General features: G+C 38.8%; 1 protein-coding gene across 1 annotated transcript in view; it reads left to right on the forward strand.

The window, feature by feature from the left end:
• Positions 1-2,214: 2,214 nt before the first annotated feature.
• LOC143981699 (galactosylgalactosylxylosylprotein 3-beta-glucuronosyltransferase 1-like) overlaps positions 2,215-15,510 on the forward strand; it is a 223,231-nt gene continuing 209,935 nt past the window's right edge. The window contains exon 1 of the mRNA XM_077479715.1: positions 2,215-2,603. The gene's annotated coding sequence lies outside the window, so the exon portion shown is untranslated. The remainder of the gene's footprint in view (positions 2,604-15,510) is intronic.

The following is a 15,510-nucleotide window of genomic DNA, read 5'->3' on the forward strand; positions in this document are numbered from 1 at the left end:
CACTGTATACCCCACATTTACTTCACTGTCCATTCACTGCACACCCCACCTTTACCTCACTGATCCCTCACTGTACACCCCACATTTACTTCACTGTCTACTTGGTGCACACTCCACATTTACCTCACTGTACCCTCACTGTGCACCCCACATTTACTGCGTTTATCCCTCCCTGTACACCCCACATTTGCTTCACTGTCTCCTCAATGTACACCCCAAATTTACTGCATTGATCCTTCCCTGTACACCCCACATGTACGTCACTGTATACTCCACAGTTACCTCACTGTGCACCCCACGGTTACCTTCCTGTACACCCCTAATTGACCGCACTGTCCCCTCGCTGCACACCCCACATTTACCTCATTGTCCCCTCACTGTGCATCCCACATTTACTTCACTGTCCCCTCACTGTATACTCTACATTTACCTCACTGTGTATCACACAGTTACCTTCCTGTACACCCCTAATTGACCTCACTGTCTCCTCTCTGCACACCACACATTTACCTCACTGTACACCCTATATTTACCTCACTGCCCCCTCTCCCCCCCCCAACATTTACCTCACTGTCCCCTCACTACACACCCCACATTTACCTCACTGTACACCACACATTTACTTCACTGTCCCCTCGCTGCACACCCCACATTTACTTCACTGTCCTCTCACTGTACACCCCACATTTACCTCATTGTGCACCCCACATTTACCTCACTGATCCCTCACTGTACACCCCAAATTGACTTCACTGTCCCCTCACGGTATCACCCCACATTTACTTTGCTGCCCCTTCACTGTACATCCCACATTTACCTCACTGATCCCTCACTGTGCACCCCACATTTACTTCACTGTCATCTCACTGCACACCCCACATTTACCTCACTGATCCCTCACTGTACACTCCACATTTACCTCACTGTCCCCTCACTGTAAACCCCACATTTACCTCACTGTCCCCATGCTGCACACCCTACATTTACCTAATTGATCCCTCACTGTACACTCCACATTTACTTCACTGTCCCCTCTCTGCACACCCCACATTTACTTCACTGTCCTCTCACTGTACACTCCACATTTACCTCATTGTGCACCCCACATTTACCTCACTGATCCCTCACTGTACACCCCAAATTGACTTCACTGTCTCCTCACGGTATCACCCCACATTTACTTTGCTGTCCCTTCACTGTACATCCCACATTTACCTCACTGATCCCTCACTGTGCACCCCACATTTACTTCACTGTCATCTCACTGCACACCCCACATTTACCTCACTGATCCCTCACTGTGCACCCCACATTTACCTCACTGATCCCTCACTGTACACCCCACATTTACCTCACTGTCCCCTCACTGTAAACCCCACATTTACCTCACTGTCCCCATGCTGCACACCCCACATTTACCTCACTGATCCCTCACTGTACACCCTACATTTACCTCACTGATCCCTCACTGTACACCCTACATTTACCTAATTGATCCCTCACTGTAAACCCTACATTTACTTCACTGTCCCCTCACTGTACACCCCACATTTACTTCACTGTCCTCTCACTGTACACACCACATTTACCTCACTGTGCACCCCACATTTACCTCACCGAATTTACTTCACTGTACCCTCACTGTATCACCCCATATTTACTTTGCTGCCCCTTCACTGTGCACCATACATTTACTTCACTGTCCCCTCACTGTACACCCCACAATTACCTCACTGTCCTCGACTGTACACCCCACATTTATCTCACTGATCCCTCACTGTACACCCCACATTTACCTCACCGTCCCCTCACTGCACATCCCACATTTACCCCTCTTCCTCTCACTACTTTAGAGATCTCATCCCCAGACTCTCCCCAATCATACTGCAGGCTATCCCCCCATCTATATATTGTGCACAGCACACACTCCATGCGTCTGCTTCCTCAGCCCCTCTCCCTGACATTCTGTGGTGCTGAGCTCCTCACACAGCAGATATGAACGTCTTTCATTCAGCCAGACTTTGATCAAATCCTTCAATCTGCAGTTCTGAAAAAAAAAAAAAAAATCAGAAATCACTTTTTCCTCGTTAGGCTCCCGACAGTCCCTCGTACCCATTTCTCTCTGTCGTTGCATGCCTAACCTGCATCCAATCAGAGCCCAGCACACCCCAACCCTCCCCGCCATTCAGATTTAAATGCAAGGATGTGCATTGTTCTTCTCAGACATGAAACAATCTGGGGAGGCTTAAGCAACGTTCTCACTCATTCTCTCCTCCGAGCCCTTTCACTGTTTAAGGTGGCGCAGCGACTGGGGCTGGCCGTCCTCGGCAAAGCGTGAGCCGATTCGGAAGGACTCCTTAAGAAGTGTCGCTGCACGTCGCTCGGGCTCAGCTGCACCGCAAAAAAAAAGGGGCTGAAGGGAATGGAGTGACTTCGGGGACGATGCTATGCGGTTGCTGCTTGTGTAAAGGGCTAGCCAGAGCCGGTCACCGTTGAATCACACAGCTGTCAGCGACAGAAGAATTTTTTATTTTTTTCCCCCACCATCTGTCCTGTGTCTCCGAAAACGCTGGGGAGAAAATGAACCAGCCTCCGTCAGCTAGGTAGGATCGCATGCTTCATGCTATCCCTAGAGCTCCAGCCGGAGGGACCAGGAGGTGTAGATTGCAAGCTCTGCAGGACAGGCGACTCCAAGGCAACACGATGCTGCTATTTGTTTTTTTTTTTTTGTTCATCGTATGCCCTTTGTGTTTTGCATGCTCTTTATTCTTCAGATCGGTAGCATCCTTACTGCTAGGATGCTGCTGTGCAAATATCTTTAGCGGCAACCCTGAGGTCTGGATGAACCGGTTTAGATTGCAAGCCAGCAAGCCAGAGCGTATTTGTATGATGGAATGCCGCTTGCTTTACTGGAAGTGACTACGGCGTTACATTGTTACATACATGCAGCATATTGATTCAGTATATATAGCGCTGAGATAGCCTACAGCATTGGGAAGAGAGCATAGAGTCATTTACCTCGTACCAGGAGAGCTCACAATCTAATGCCCCAGACACAGTGACATTTATGTCTATATCAATTGATAAAGATCTGACATAGTCTGCATCATTTTACAAACTACATAATATATATTACCACTTGCATGTGCCATGGTGGCTGCCTTGGGAAGGGTACATCGAGTTATTCACTTTGGACCATGCACCAGCGGAGCTTACAGTCTAATGCCCCAGAAACAATCGTATTTACATATATGGTTGTATTGATAAGGATCTCATAGAATCTGACCGTTTTTTACCTGCGCCAGAGGAGCTTACAATCGAATGCCCCAGAACCAATCACATTTACTGATAGGTCTATATTGATTGATAAGGATCTTATAGGATCTAATAGTCTTTTACCACAGCCCCTGCACCAGCAGAGCTTACAATTTAATGCCCCAGAACCAACTGCAATTACAGATGTCTATTGTTTGAGAAGGATCTCATAAGATCTAATAGAGTATTTTACTATGGTACCTGTGCCAGCAGAGCTTACAATCTAATGCCCCAGACACAGTCACATTTATGGCTACATCAATTGGTAAGGATCTGACATAATCTGCATCATTTTATAAAGTGTATAGTACATATTATCACTTGCATGTGCCATGGTGGCTGCCTTGGGAAGGGTACATTGAGTCATTCACTTCAGACCCTGCAACAGCGGAGCTTACAGTCTAATGCCCCAGAAACAATTGCATTTACATATATGGTTTTATTGATTGATAAGGATCTCATAGAGTCTTTTATCATGGTCCCTGCACCAGCAGAGCTTACAAGCTAATGCCACAGACACAGTCACATTTATGTCTACATCAATTGGTAAGGATCTGACATAATCTGCATAATTTTATAAAGTACATAGTACATATTACTACTTGCATGTGCCATGGTGGCTGCCTTAGGAAGGGTACATTGTATCATTCACTTCGGACCCTGCACCAGCGGAGCTTACAGTCTAATGCCCCAGGAACAATTGCATTTACATATATGGTTGTATTGATTGATACGGATCTCATAGAATCTGACAGTCTTTTATCATGGTCCCTGTGCCAGCAGAGCTTACAATATAATGCCCCAGAAACAAACGCATTTACTGATATGTCAATATTGATTGATAAGGATCTCATAGGATCCAATGGAGTCTTTTACCACGGTACCTGCACCAGCAGAGCTTACAATCTAATGCCCCAGACAAGGTCACAATTATGTTTATATCAATTGATAAAGATCTGGCATAGTCTGCATCATTTTATTAAGTGCATAGTATATATTACCACTTGCATGTGTCATTGTGGCTGCATTGGGAATGGGAAGGGTACACTGAGTCATTCACTTCAGTCTCTGTCAACAGCGGAGCTTACAATCTAATACTCCAGAAACAATCGAATTTACGTGTATGGTTGTATTGATTGATAAGGATCTTGTAGAATCTGCTAGAGTCTTATACTATGGTGCATGCACTAGCAGAGCTTACAATCTAATGCCCCAGAACCAATTATATTTACAGACATGTCTATTTTGATTGATAAGGATCTCATAGGCTCTAATAGCGTCTTTTACCACAGTACCTGCACCGGCAGCGCTTACAATCGAATGCCCCAGACACAGTCACATTTACCGTATGTCTATATCAGTTGATAAAGATCTGACATAGTCTGTATCATTTTATACAGTGCATAGTACATATTACCACTTGCATGTGCCATGGTGGCTGCATTGGGAATGGGAAGGGTACACCGAGTCATTCACTTTAGTCCCTGCACCATCAGAGCTTACAATCTAATGCCCCAGAACCAATTGCATTTACGTATATGGTTTATTGATTAATAACGATCTTCTAGAGTCTGATAGTCTTATACAATGGTCCCTGCACCAGTGGAGCTTACAATCTAATACACCAGGAACAATCATATTTACAGATATGTCTATTTTAAATTATAAGGATCTAATAGCTTCTCTAATACCACGGTACTTGCGCCGGCAGAGCTTACAATCTAATGCCCTAGACACAAATCACATTTATGTCTATATCAATTTATAAGGATCTTATAGGATCTGATAGAGTCTTATACCACAGTCCCTGCACCAGAAGAGCTTACAATCTAATGCCCCAGACACAGTCACATTTATGTCTATATAGATTGATAAGGATCTGACCCAGTCTGCATCATGATATAAAGTACATAGTACATATTACTATTTGCATGTGCCAGGGTGGCTGAATTGTGAAGGGTACATTGAGTCATCCACTTCGGTCCCTGCACCAGCAGAGCTTACAATCTAATCCCCAGAACCAATCGCATTTACAGACATGTCTATATTGATTGATAAGTATCTAATGGAGTCTTTTACCATGATCCCTGCATCAGGAGAGCTTACAATCTAATGCTCCAGACACAGTCACATTTATGTCTGTATCGGGTGATAAGAATCTGACCCAGTCTGGATTGTTTTATATAGCACATAATACATACTACCATTTGCATGTGCCATGGTGGCTGCCTTGGGAAGGGTACATTGAGTCATTCACTTCAGTCCCTGCATCAGCAGAGCTTACAATCTAATGCCCCAGAACCAATTGCATTTACAGATATGTCTATATTGCTTAATAAGGATCTCAAAGAATCTGACAGTTTTCTTTTACCATGGTCCCTGCATCAGCAGAGCTTACAATCTAATGTTCCAGAACCAATCTCATTTACAGATATGTCTATATTGATAAGGATCTTATAGGATCTAATAGAGTATTTTACCACAGTACCTGCACCAGCAGAGCTTACAATCTAATGCCCCAGACACAGTTACATTTATGTCTATACCAATTGATAAGGATCTGACATAATCTGCATCATTTTATAAAGTACATAGTATATATTACCATTTGAATGTGCCATGGTGGCTGCATTGGGAAGGGTACATTGAGTCATTCACTTCGGTCCCTGCACCATCAGAGCTTACAATCTAATACCACAGAACCAATCCCATTTACAGATATGTCTATATTGAGTGATAAGGATCTCATAGAGTTCTTTACCATGGTCCCTGCACCAGCAGAGCTTAGAATCGAATGCCCCAGACACAGTCACATTTATGTCTATATCGATTGATAAGGATCTGACCCAGTCTGCATCGTGCTATAAAGTACATAGTACATATTATCATTTGCATGTACCAGGGTGGCTGCATTGGGAAGGATACATTGAGTCATTCACTTCGGTCTCTGCACCAACGAAGCTTACAATCTACGGCCCCCAGACACAGTCGTGTTTATTTCTGTATTAATTTAAAGGATCTGGCATGGTTTGTATAATTTTCCAAAAGTACATATAACCACTTCTGCATTGGGAAGTGTAAAATTAAGTCAGTCCCTTCACTTCCTGCACCAGCAGAGCTTACAATTGAATGCCCCAGACACAGTCACATTTATGCATATGTCTGTTTTGATTGATCTTACATAGTCTGCATCATTTTATAAAATATATATTAAAATTTGCATATGCCATTGGGTTTTAATTACTAAAGCTGGAGAGTGCAAAATCAGGCTCACTTCTACAAAGAAACCAATAAGTTTCAAGGTTTTATTGCCAAACCTTAATTGAACAAGCTGAAGGTAGAATCTGATTGGCTACAAATGCACAGCTGCACCAGATTCTGAGAGTACCAGTTTTAGCAAATCTACCTCTTTGTGCTAACAGAGCTTACAATCTTCTATGTCTATATTGATTCTTAAGGAGCTGGCGTAGTCTATGTCAATATATAAAGTGTATATAAGCTTTACGTGTGCCTTGGTGTCAGTGGAGCTTACAATCTACTGCTGCAGACACAGTCAAATTTATGTATATATCTATTGATAAGGAACTGAGGTACATTTATCAATTAATTAGGATCTAGGAAAAGTTCATTGAGTAATTCACCTGGGCCCTTGCACCAGGGGAGCTTACAATCTAATGCCGCAGACACAGTCACCATTTCTGCCTTCGGAAGGGTATATTGAGTCAATGACTTCAGTCACTGCACCAGCAGAGCTTATAATCTAATGACACAGACACATTCAGATATATGTCTGTATAGATTGATAAGGATCTGACATAGGCTGCATCATTTTATAAAGTACATATAACCATTTCCATGTGCCTTTGTGTTAACAGAGCTTACAATCTAATCCCCGAACACATGTTTATTTGAATTTATTTCTATGTACCTGCCATCATTTTATAAAGTATATATAACATTTATGTGTGCTTTTGTGTCAATGGAGTTTACAATCTACACCGTTACATTTATACATATACATCTTAATTTATTGATGGGGATCTGGGAAGAGGTACATTGAGGTACATTTATCAATTGATAAGAATCTGGGAAGGGTACATTGATTCGTTCACCTTAGTCCTTGCACCAGCAGAGCTTACAATCTAATGCTCCAGACACAGTCACATTTATATCTCTATCGGTTGATAAGAATCCGACCTAGTCTTGATTTTTTTATATAGCACATAATACATACTACTATTTGCATGTGCCATGGTGGCTGCCTTGGGAAGGGTACATTGAGTCATTCACTTCAGTCCCTACATCAGCAGAGCTTACAATCTAATGCCCCAGAACAATCTCATTTACAGATATGTCTATATTGATTGATAAGGATGTCAAAGAATCTGACAGTGTCTTTTACCATGGACCCTGCACCAGCAGAGCTTACAATCGAATGCCCCAGAAACAATCGTATTTACGTATATGTTTGTATTGATTGATAAGGAACTCATAATCTGATAGAGTCTTATACCATGATCCCTGCACCAGTGGAGCTTACAATCGAATGCCCCAGAACCAAATCGCATTTACAGATATGTCTATATTGATTGATAAGGATCTCATAGGATCTAATAGAGTCTTTTACCATGGTCCCTGCACCAGCAGAGCTTACAATCGAATGCCGCAGACACAGTCACGTTTATGTACCTTTCTGTATTGATTGATAAGGATCAGACATGGTCTGTCATCATTTTATAAAATACATGTATGCAAATTTCCTTGTGGCTTTGTGTCAACAGAGCTTTCATTCTAATGCCCCGAACACATGTGCATTTGTATTTATTTTCAATTCTATACCAACTGATAAGAATCTGACATAGTCCGCAATATAAAGTGCATATGACCATTTCCATCCATGCGGTTGCATTGGGAAGGGTACACTAAGTCATTCACCTTGTTCCCTGCGCCAGCAAAGCTTACAATCTAATGCCACAGACACTGTTACGTTCATGTATATAGTACATACAACCTTTAGAATGTGCCTTCGTGTCAATGGAGCTTACAATCTAACAGCCCAGACGTGTCACATTTGTAACTATTTCCATGTCTATGTCGATTGATAAAGATCTGAGAACAGTCTGCATCATTTTGAAAAGTACATATACATAGTATATGTACATAAGTACATATACAGAGTACATAGTTTCCATGTGCCTTTTGTGTCAGTCAGTGAAGCTTACAATCTAATGCCCCAAACACATTAAAAATTGTCTTTATTTCTATGTGTCCATTGATAAAGAGCTGACATAGGGGGAGATTTACTAAAACTGGCGCACTCGGAATCTGGGGCAGCTGTGCATGGTATCCAATCAGCTTCTAGCCCTTAACTTTCTCAATTAAGCTTTGGCAATGGAAGCTGGTTGGTTTCTATTCAGAGTTGCAGCAGATTTTGCACTCTCCAGCTTTAGTAAAAAAAAAAAAAAAAACCCATAGGGGTAGATTTAGTAAAACTGGAGCACTCAGAATCTGCTGTGTATGGTAGCCAATCAGCTTCTTCAATTAAGCTTTGGCAATAAAATCTGGAAGCTGATTGGTTTCTATTCAGAGTTGCACTCTCCAGCTTTAGTAAATTTCCCCCATAGTCTCGGCATCATCATCAAGTGCATATAACCATTATGGGGTTAATTTACTAAAGGCAAATATACTGCACACTTTGAAAAGTGCAGTTGCTCCTGAGCTTAGTGAATGAGCAGAAGCTCTGCTGACTTCCATCATCCAATCATGTGCAAGCAAAAGTTATGTTATTTTACATTTTCCTTGCAAGCGATTGGGTTCTCCTTGAAATATGAAGCCTTACTTAATTTACTATACTCTGGAGCAACTGCACTTTTCAAACTGCATAATCTATTATCCTTTAGTAAATCAACCCCTATGTGTGTCAATGAAGCTTGCAATCTAATGCCCTCTGATATTTATGTTGTTACATTTATGTATATGTCAGTATCTATTGATAAATGATCTGACATGTTCTGCATTATTTTCTAAAGTACATGTAACCAATGTCTTTGTGGCTGCATTAGGAAGGGGAGTCATTCACCTCGGTCCCTGCACCAGCAGAGCTTACAATCTAATGCCTCAGACACAGTTACCTTTATGTATATGTCTGTATTGAGTGATACGGATCTGATAATATCTGCATCATTTTAAAGTACATAAAACAATTTCCATGTGCCTTTGTGTCAATGGAGCTTACAATCTAATACTCCATACATATTTCATACTTGTATTTATTTCCATTGAATTTTATGTCTATGCCGATTGATAAAGATCTCATGTAGTCTGCATCATTTATAAAGTACATGCGACCATTTTCACGTGTCTTTGTGTCAATGGAGCTTACAATCTAATGCCCCATACAGTTACGTTTATATACACTATATTATATATATATATATATATATATATATATATATATATATATATATATATATATATATATATAATGTCGTTATGTATTGATAGGGATCTGTGAAGGGTACATTGAGTCATTCATCCCTGCCCTTGCACCAGGGGAGCTTGCAATCTAATGCCCCAAACACAGTTATATTTATATATGTCTTTATCTATGGATAGGGATCTGGGAAGAGGTACATTTATCTAGTGATAAGGATCTGGGAAGAGGTATATTGAGGTACATTTATCTAGTGATAGGGATCTGGGAAGGGTACATTGAGTCATTCATCCCTGCCCTTGCACCAGGGAAGCTTGCAATCTAATGACCCAGACACAGTAATATTTATATATGTCTTTATCTATTGATAGGGATCTGGAAAGAGGTACATTTATCAATTGATAGGGATCTGGGAAAAGGTACATTTATCTATTGATAGGGATCTGGGAAGAGGTACATTTATCTATTGATAGGGATCTTGGAAGAGGTACATTTATCTATTGATAGGGATCTGGGAAGGGTACATTTATCTATTGATAGGGATCTGGGAAGGGTACATTGAGTCATTCATCCCAGCACTTACACCAGGGGAGCTTGCAATTTAACACCCCAGACACAGCTATATTTTTATATGTCTTCATTTATTGATAGGGATCTGGAAAGAAGTACATTTAACTATTGATAGGGATCTAGGAAGAGGTACATTTATCTATTGTTAGGGATCTGAGAAGAGGTACATTTATCTATTGATAGGGATCTGAAAAGAGGTACATTTATCTATTGATAGGGATCTAGGTAGGGTACATTTATCTATTGATAGGGATCTGGGAAGGGTACATTTATCTATTGATAGGGATCTGGGAATATGTACATTTAACTATTGATAGGGATCTGGGGAGAGGTACATTTATCTATTGATAGGGATCTGGGTATGGTTTATTTAACTATTGATAGGGATCTGGGAAGGGTACATTTATCTATTGATAGCGATCTGGGAATATGTACATTTAACTATTGATAGGGATCTGGGGAGAGGTACATTTATCTATTGATAGGGATCTGGGTAGGGTTTATTTATCTATTGATAGGGATCTGGGAAGAGGTACATTTATCTATTGATAGGGATCTGGGAAGGGTACATTGAGTCATTCATCTCTGCCCCTGCACCAGCGGAGCTTACAATCGAATGCCCCAGAAACAAATGCATTCATTTAGATGTCTATATTGATCAATAAGAATCTGATAGAAACTGCATAATTTTATGGAGTACAAATAACCATTTAAAGTCCATGTGCCTTGGTGGTGGCTGCATTGAAAGGGTTGCATTACGTCATTCACCTCAGTCCCTGAACCAGCAGAGCTTACAATCTGATGCCCAGGACAGTCACATTTATGTTAAAGTCTGTATTGATTGATAAGTATCTGATAGAATTTGCATATTTTTTTTTTAAAGTACATATAATCCTTTACATGTGGCTGCACTAAAGGAAGGGTACATTGAGTAATTTGCTTTGGTCCCTGCACCATTGGAGCTTACAATCTAATACCTCAACCACATTTACATTTGAATTTATAGCTACGTCTATATCAATTGATAAGTATCTGACATGGTCTTCATCACTTTATAAAGCACAGAGAACAATTTTTATGTGACTTTGTGCCAGCAGAGCTTACAATCTAATACCCCTAACACATGAACATACTCAATTTATTTATTACTATGACTATATTGATTGGTAAGGATCTGACGTAGTCTGCATTATTTATTATTGTATATCTCATTCACATGTACTTATATGTATCGATTGATATGGGTATGACATAGTCTTCTTTATAAAGGACATACAGTATATCCATTTCCATATGCCTTTGTGTCAGCAGAGCTTACAATCTAATACCCCAAACACCTGTGGATATGTATTTATTTCTATGTCTATGTCTATCATTAAGGATTTGACATAGTCTGAATTATTTATATTGTATATCGTATTCACATGCACTTAAGTGTAAGTATTGACTGACATGGATATGACATAGTCTGCTTTATATAGAACATATAACCATTTTTAGGTTCCATTGTGCCAGCAGAGCTTGCAATCTTATCTGCGAATACAGTGTAATTTGTGCTTATGCCTATATCTATTGATAAGGATCTGCCGTAGTCTGCATGTAATATAAAGTCCATATAGCAATTTCCTTCTTGCTTTCTGTCAGAAGAGCTTGCAATCTAGTATCCCAGAGCGACATTTGTATTCATGTTTATGTGTATATTGATAAGGATCTGACATGGTTTGCCTTATTTTATAAAGTATATATACTGTATGTAACCATTACATAATCATTACATATATACGACAGATAAAGCAAAGCTTACAATCTAATGACATCTCATAGCCACATCCATACAAAATACCATTATTAAAAATAATTATCATAGTGATTATTAATATTAATAATAATTTAATATTAATATTATTATTCAAATAATATTTATTTTATATTTTATATATATATATATATATATATATATATATATATATATATATATATATATATATATATATATATATATTGTATTTGCATATATTGATTATTAACATTGATAATTGATTATTATTATTATATTTGTATATATTTATTTTATATTGTAGTACTTTCTACATATTATTGTTAATATATTATGTTAAAATATGCTAATATATTTTATAAAATGTAAAATAAATATAAATTGATAAAATATAAAAAAAAGAATATATAAAAATATAAATAATACATTAATATTAATAATTAATATATAAATTAAAATATCAAAAACATGAATAAATAAAATATAATTTATACATTGATTATTAATATTAATAATTTATTGTGCATATTATATTTTTATATATTCATTTTTTTAAATATTTTATCATTTTACATCTATTTTATATAATATATTATAGTTTTGTATATGAATTATTAATATTATTACTATTAACAATTGATTTTATATATATATATATATATATATATATTTATATATATTTATTTTATATTTTATAAAATATATTATATTTTTATATATTGATTGTTAACATTATTAATAATTGGTGATTAATATTATATTTTATATATATATATATATATATATATATATATATATATATATATATATATATATTTATTTACTTTACATTTTATTATTTCATATTCATTTTATATCATACATTATAATTTTATATATTGATTTATCTAAATATTATTATTATTATTATTATTATTAATAATAATAATAATAATAATTGATTAATATTATATTTTTAAATATTTACTTATGTTATATTTTATAATGTATATTATATTTTCATATATGAATAATATTATTAATAGTTGATTATTAATATTATATTTTGTATATTTCTGCAGTTCTTTACAGTAATCCTCATGTTGTAAAGCGCTGCACAAACTGTTGGCGCTTTATAAAACCTGTATAATAATAATAATTTATATAGTATGTCCTCAGAGGAGAATACAGCCACAGCTTATTCATTTTATTGTTTCACATAATTAATATATTCCAACAAACGTTACAGAGTGCTATAAGTCATTAATATCAGTTGCGCCCCCACAGGAGCTTACAATCTAATATCAGTCCCATAGCAGTACAGACCCAAGCACTGCTCTTGGCATTGGTTTATATGGCGCTGATATATACTGCAGCTCTGTATAATACATTGAATTATTCAATGGTTGCCCCAGTGCCTCATGCGGTCCCATTCACAATGACAGAGGCAACCGCACAGTTTGGTGGAAGTCAGTTAGTGTGTTTTTGGGACAATAAGAGGCTATTGGAGAGCTTAGAGGAAAACTCACAAAAATATGGGAGGAACATGCAAACTCTATATAGACGGAGAAATGGATGGAGCCGATTCTGGAACCTCAGCAAGATGCTTACATCAGGATGTGTAATACCACAAGTGACAAAAGATTAGGTACTGCCGCGGGTGGTCGGGAGGCTGGTGCCTGGGTGCAGCCCAAGTCTTATGCCGGCCATACACGGTTCGAATTTCGAAATAATTTTCTTTCGAAAATCGTATCTAAGAATTTTCGTATGAATTTCGCACCATTAGTGGGCTGCAGCAACAGCCGATTTTCGTGCGGAAATAAAATTTGAGGAATCGGACATGTTGGAAATTTTTTGAAAAATGAACGATTTTCTAATCAATGATGGGAGAATCGTGCGAGAAACGTAATAAGAAAAGAAAATGTACGGAGATAAAAGAAAATGTATGGAGATAAAAGAAAATTTACGGAGAGAAAAGAAGATTCCCAGCCAAGAAAATTCTTTTCTGTAGCAACATGAGGTGAAATTGAAGGCTTGGTCGGCCGAATTTCGAAAATCAATGGTGGCACCATCGGATCACAAAAAAAAAACGAATTTTCTGATTTTGAAAAGAAAATTCGTTCGAAATTCGACCGTGTATGTCCTGCATAACATGTCCGATTCCTCAAATTTTATTTCCGCACGAAAATCGGCTGTTGCTGCAGCCCACTAATGGTGCGAAATTCATACGAAAATTCTTAGATACGATTTTCGAAAGAAAATTATTTCGAAATTCGAACCGTGTATGGCCGGCATTAGGGCTGCAAAGTCACATGACAAGTTGTACCCCGTGATTTCCAACAAGTACTGTTCATATCTGTGCGACTTCAAGTCGCAGCGACTTCAAAGTAGTCCTTGCACTACTTTGGTTACGACTTTGATGAGACTTGAGGTCCATAGACCTCAAGATTACACAGGCATTGCTTCAAGTCAAAGTCACGCCACTTTCAGGTCATACAAGTGTGAAAGGGGCCTTAGTGATTAAGCAGGTAAGGGTATCGAGGATAATTCAGCTTTAACTCATATAACTACACAGACTACACATCTTCTGTGCCCATTATGAGGGGTTCATTTTGTTTATTGAAAATCTTACAAACAACAACTTATATACAATAAAACCATAATAAATAAATAAAATATATTTACAAAATAATTGAATCTGACTATACAAAACAAGAACATAATAAATGGTGCAAACCAAAAATGCATACAACATAATCCATTATAAGGGGTTTCCACCATCCCTGTGCTGAGATCCCGGGTCTGTACACCCGATGTGCCCCCTAAGAAGGACTTCCACTATCCCTGTGCTGAGTTCTTCGGTCTGTACACCTACTGTACCATTATGATGGGTTCCCACCATTCCTGTGCTGAGTTCCCAGGTCTGTACACATGCTGTGTCCATTATCAGGGGTTTCCACCATCCCTGTGCTGAGTTCCTGGGTCTGCACACCTTCTGTGCCCATTATGAAAGGTTCCCACCATCCCTGTTCTAAAGAACACTCATATACCCTCCTGTCTGGTCAGTATCTCACCTTCCAATGCCCCCCCCCCCCCCTCTCAGAGCCAATACCATCTTCCTCCTCCCAACCACCAGCTGACAAGATTCCCTCTCCACCACCCAGTGTCCTAGTGCTGCCGCCACTGCACACAATGCTGCTGCCTCCCTGGATCACACTGCTGTATTATACACACAGTTATCCAGCTCTCTGCCCCCCCCCCCCCCCCCCAGATCACACTGCTGCCTTATACACACAATTCTCCAGCTCTCTACCCCACCCCCTGATCACTCTGCTGCCTTATACACACAATACTCCAGCTCTCTGCCCCCCTCCTGGATCACACTGCTGCCTTATACACACAATGCTCCAGCTTTTTGCCCCCCCTCCTGGACCAC

This window comes from Lithobates pipiens, unplaced genomic scaffold (assembly GCF_037356315.1).
Source record: "Lithobates pipiens isolate NorthernLeopardFrog02 unplaced genomic scaffold, aLitPip1_a1.2 Scaffold_16, whole genome shotgun sequence".
Taxonomy (NCBI): domain Eukaryota; kingdom Metazoa; phylum Chordata; class Amphibia; order Anura; family Ranidae; genus Lithobates; species Lithobates pipiens.